We start from the raw sequence: 6,000 nt of genomic DNA on the forward strand, positions 1-6,000 counted from the left end.
ATGGTTAACTGAGTGAGAATCTGAAATATTCTTTCATCTGATGATCATCTATTAGATCTCTCTTCTATGTACCATGCACCCTGCAAGATTCGGTGTTCCTAATTAGTGCTGTCAGCAGGTCCTTGAGTAATAGCCTCTTATATTTAATAGTTGGTGAGGGAAACAAAATCAATTCCCAGTTGGGGCCACTGTGCGTGGAGTGTGCAGGCTCCCCCTTTGGGTGGGTTTTCTCTGGGTGCACCAGTCTCCCCCCACATCTTACAGAGGTGCAAGTTAGTTTACCTGGCCTGCCTAACTGATCCCAGTGGGAGTGAGTGTAGGTATGCGTGAGCCATGACGGATGGAAGGGCATCTCCCTGGTCCCAAGGCCTCTGCTGCACCTTCTGCTTGGAAATAATCGGTATGGCTCACAGTCTACTCCCTTCAGTTCTGTGCTCAATGTCACCTCCTCAGGGAGGCTTTCTTTTGATGCCCCTTAAAAATTGCAAGCTCTCTCCTCTTCCCATCTCACATCCTTGATTTATTTTTTTCCCTTAGCAATTTCTTATTTATGTAACACTTACATTGTGTTTATCATATACCAGCCCCTGTTTATATGCTTTGCAAATATTAATATATTCCTCCTAACAATCTATAAGGTTGATAATATTTGTATAATATTTTACAGAGGAGGCAGAGAAGCTAAGTAACTTGCCTAAGGTCACACAGCTAATACAATGTGATTATAAATAAAAGAGCTAGACTCAGGCATGAGAATCCATGCTTTTATCCTTGTCCTCGTGTGTGTGTGTGTGTGTTTCACATTTCTCTTGCTCAAGTGTCTTCTCTTGAACAATGCTAGTTCTATGAGGATGAAATTTGCCTGCTTGATTGACTGCAGCATTCTCAGCAGTGTAGACCATAGGAAAGTGCCTGGCAAGAAGTCAAGTTTGAGTTCTGAGACCAAAATGGTTCAAAACAGTTATTTTTCCAAAACAAACAGGAATCGTGATGCCTCCCAAGTTTCTCTCTCACTTGTGAAAAAGCCCTAAGGAGGTCCCTAGTGACCCAGTCTGTTTACGGTGGTGGCCACCTATTACTGTGGCTAAAATAATTATGATTAAAATTTCAGCTCCGAGCTGCACTCGCTAGTCACATTTCGAGTGCTCAAAGGCCCAATGTAATTTCCACACTAGGCAGCATTGATCTAGTTCCTGTCTCTCTTTCCTGTCTCATCACCGGACAGACCTCTACAGAGGTACCCTGTGCTCCAGCACACTAAACAGGCTGGAGTCACTGAAGGGCCTGCATTCCCCTGCTCTCTGAAAGACTCTCTCTCCCGGCCACCTGCTGGCATTCCTGTGTGTCTCTCTGGACACAAATCAAGCATGATTCCTCTGTGGGGAAGTCTTTTAACCCTTACACCCCCAGAGCATTTGCACATTACAGCAGTGGAGAGGGCACCATACTTGTGGTTGCCTTTCTCATCACATGGCAAACCCCTCAGTGGTAGGTGTACCCTCTTATTCTGTTTTCCCAGAGATCAGCGCCAGTCACACAACCATTGTTTGCCTCATGGAATGGGAGACACAGATGAATCAGATATGGACTCAACGCTTTAGGGATTTACAGTGCAGTAGTGAGGTTAAATCTCACACCTACACACACACATTCATACACACAAAGTTATTATGGGTAAAAAATAGTAATGATGGTTATCTGACAAAAGGAAAAAAATGCTTTAATTAGTTCAGGTTTTAATGCAGTGTCCATATTGTACCACATACCCCACTTTAGGACAATATTTGTGCTTTAAAAGTTTAGACAAAAAGCAAAAAAAAAAAATTATCTAGTTGTTTAAATGATCGTTGATAATCACTGACTTAAAAGTGGCCCAAAGAGCTTAATAGACATTCAGCATTTTATTTCATCTTGTTAATGTGTTAAATAGTAAAATATTAAATAAATCCAAATACTCCAAGAAATTTGTCATTCAAAACCTTAGCGAATGTGACAAAAAATAGTTTATTTTTATAAAGTGGCTACATTTAAGTATTTAAATACGGTGAGATTACATCACACCTTTTACTAGAATTCCAATGGCTCAAATATTTAAATGTTAAAAACGGCCATTAAAATGTAAGAGGAAAATGTAGGTAAATACTATCTGTGGGCTGGGGAACAACAAGGATGGGGTAAAGTGTTTCTACAAATTAACACCAAAGTCTCAAACCATAAATTAAAAAAAAGGATGTCTACATGAAGTCTACACAAGAATTTAAAATTTCTGAAATGTTCCTTCTTAAATACAAAAGGTTTGGGAAAATTACTTGTAATACACATGACAAAGGGACAAAGTATCTCTTACATACAAAAAATTCTTGTATATAAATAAGAGAAACATGAGCTGACAAATGAGCAAGAATAACTGGAAAGCATCAAATTAACAAAATAAATACAAAAACCGATAAAATATAACTTCATTAATATTCAGAGAAATATAAATAAAAACCAAAGAGTTCACCACCATGAGCTGAGCCAAAAGCATAGCCTGACTATACTTTACGAACAGGGGTGGGGGAAGGTGGTGAATGCTGCTGGTGAGCCTCTAGTATGTACTGGTCAGTACTAGGAGCATTTGGATAATATATGAAAATTTTAAAAGTGCTTACTCATTGCTTTATCTATTAAATAAATTGATCTTTGGGAACTAATAGGGTAAATTCACTAAAATATATATAAAGATGTTCACCATAGTATTATATATAATACCAAATCAATGTTATTAAACTAATGTGCACTATGGGGTATGCATTAAACATGATCATTTTATGCAATAGAATATGATATGACTATTAAAGGTGATGATGCAGTTATATTTACTGACATAGGAAGCTACCCATGATACACTGCATGAAAAAACTATATACATCATGCATAGAGGGCTGAATATGGAAGAAGGAAAACCAAAATGTTAATGTTGGCTAGTTATTTCCGAGTAGTGAGGCAATAAATTTTTATTTTCTTCCCTAGGCTTGCCTTTATTTTTTAAAGGATATATATTACTATTATGTGTTGTTTATCATCAGAAGAAACAACAAAACCATTTTTAGCAAGCAACCTAGAGTGTATCTCCAGTTTCCAGCATTACCACTCTCTTCTGGAGATATTAAGAAAATTTATTTGAAAAACTCATCATGACATAGGAACTTCTATCTGAACATTTTTTTTTTAATTTTTTTTTATTTATTTATACAAGCACTACAGTCAGAAGCACGGGAGGGTGAGAGAATTCACCAGAGCCAGAGCGGGGAGCAGAGCAGGCAGAAGGACCGAAGTACACTGCTGAGGGGAGCAGCAGGTGGCAGGAGAGGTCTGCGCGCCATGTGGGACCCTCCTCTGGTGGCCGGGGAGCAGCTGGGGATGGAACTGGCGCTGCAGAGGCTGCGGGCAGCTTCGCAACCCAGCACTCAACCGCTGCGCCACCGCCACCGGGGAGGCCCTCTATCTGAACATTTTTTAAGTCAATGGTAATTATGTGACAGCTGAACTACCAACAAAGAAAATTTTTGTTAACAGTTCAGAGTCAAGGTCTTTGGGGGGAAGAAGTGCTTCCAATGAGGAGCACCATGAAAAGGTATGAAGGATACAGGTATAACAAACCTCATTGCAAATTTCAAATAGCTTGCAGATTGGTACAGAGAAAATACTAACCCCCAGGAAATAATCAAAAGAATTACAGAAGGCAATGATAAATTGTAAGAGTTCAGAGAAGAGCACAGAAGACTAGCTATTAGAGAAAGATTCCTGGAGATGGGAGGCAGACTTGGGAAAGGGGAGGAGAAAAGAGCACATTTCCCAGGAGAAGATGAACTGCTGGAATGATGGCGGCATATTTAGGGAGCTATCTGATCTGGTGTTCGTCTTGGAACATTTTTTTCTTTTTTTGAGATATGTAAGGATTTCAAAAAAGAGGACAGGTACTTTTGTAACATAAAATTATATTTAAAGTTGGACAAAAAATAATACAGCTATTAAATTTCTGAAATAATTACTTTTATTTAGGACAACAGTGTAATTTGATCTTAAAATGTACTTCAGTTGTACTTGCAGCTAAGAATCTTGGCACAAGAGCATAGGGAGGCAAACTCAGCAATACTATATAAAAGTGTCAGGTTTTAAAAAGAACTAAATTGTGGTAGACCTATCACTGGGGAGATGCATTAACTAATGCTATCGCAGCTATTGAGGCCCTCCCAAGCTGCACTTTCTTTACAGGAGTAAAGCCCATCTGATTTGATTACCTGTCAATGTCTTTGTCAGTTTCTCCCTGACAGTCCTAAGGCAGACAGAGAAAATGCAAATCAACCACCTCTTACTGTTCCTTTGTGAAACTCTGGTCCCCGTTTCAAAAGATCTTTTTCTAGTCACACTTTTCCTGCATCACCTATTAGTTTCCCAGATCTGTGGTTCTTACTTTCAAGTTCTGGTGCACATCCAAGCTTACTGATGCTTTTAGCATTAACTCAGTCTAAATTTGGGGTGACAGTCTTCACACCAACTAAAACCACCTTCCAAATTCTCCAGGTCTAAAAGGGGTATCATGATTGATTGGGACTACTTGGTTCGTAACTGTGATTCTCGTTTCTCAGTGACATAGCATTCATCAGGTCCTGTCCATTCTTCCTTGAAGAGTCTACAGAACTAAACAGTTCACACATCTAAGAAGACTATAGCAGACATTATTGCTACGTCAAGGCAGATCTCTTGGTGGGTCACTCACCTCTGCTTTCACTGTGAGTGCCACTCTTTGGAAACACCTCTTTGTAAACACTGCTTTTAAAATACAAAAACAAATGATAACTCAAGAACTTTCTGGAGACATGGGTCAACAATAGCTGGTCCCATTTTATCTCCACAGTCCCAGATAACATTTCTCTGCACTAGTGAGCTGGGTCTTTTTCTTCTCTCCTACCCATTTTCATTCTTGTCTCTTGCCTCTGGCATTTACTAAGGTCATTTTTCCTAACTAATGTGTCTGTTCTCAGAATTCCACTTTCAAGGTACAGATCATCAATGTTTTTATCTGTCAAGATTCAACTTGCTATAGTTTCTAATGTTCTTTTTATTCACTTGCAGCTTTAAAAAATGAATATGCTAAGTAAATATGTAGATCAATCTTAGATCAATCTCATTTTTGATTTTTCTTCCAGTATGCACAGTGGTTGGTATAATGCCTTCCTTGTAGGGCTAAAAATATGCAAACCATAGTTAATTAACAAATGCTAGGGATAAATTAATGTTAAAATAACCACAGAAACAAATTATGTACACATATTAATATTCATTTCATAATTCTGCTAAATAAGCAAGAGATAATTAACAAACCTGATACAAAGAAAAGATAATATCAAATATCAGATAACAAAAAATATGACTCTTTTAGGTCTCTCCAAGGTGTTTTCACGACACGATGCAGAACACAGTAAAGACTGTGAAATTAAACTAGGGATTTGAGGCTCTAATTCATTAGTCTTTAATAACCTCTAGTTTTTCTTCTGGCATGGAAGTTCCTAAATTATAAAGCACTTCTTTGCTAGTGACAAATGTTTTCTGGAAATGCTGTGCAGCAGTGTCCGTCTTACTGAGATCTTGAGACTGCTGTAGGTTCTGGGACTAGTCTGGGAAATGGTGAGAACTGTCTCTTCAAAAGGAATCCACACATCATTCAAGTTTGAGAAACACGGCTCTCACCATCACTTCATCGCCAACTTAGCTCCTTTCTTACTTTTTTTTTTTTTTTGCAAGGAGAGATCCAAAGCATGCAACTTAAATTCAAACAAAATAATGATGCCGAACATGTCCCTGTCCTGAGAAGGGGACAGACACGAGCCACGGGGTCCTGGGCGCAGCACCCCTTCCCCAGGGCCAGGTCCCACCCCTACCCCCCCACCCCCCGGCGGGCGAGAACCAACCTGCCCGCAGCGCGCGAGGGAGGGAGACTCCAGCGCGGTCACCGGA

Source organism: Talpa europaea (assembly GCF_964194135.1).
Source record: "Talpa europaea genome assembly, chromosome: 10".
Lineage (NCBI taxonomy): Eukaryota > Metazoa > Chordata > Mammalia > Eulipotyphla > Talpidae > Talpa > Talpa europaea.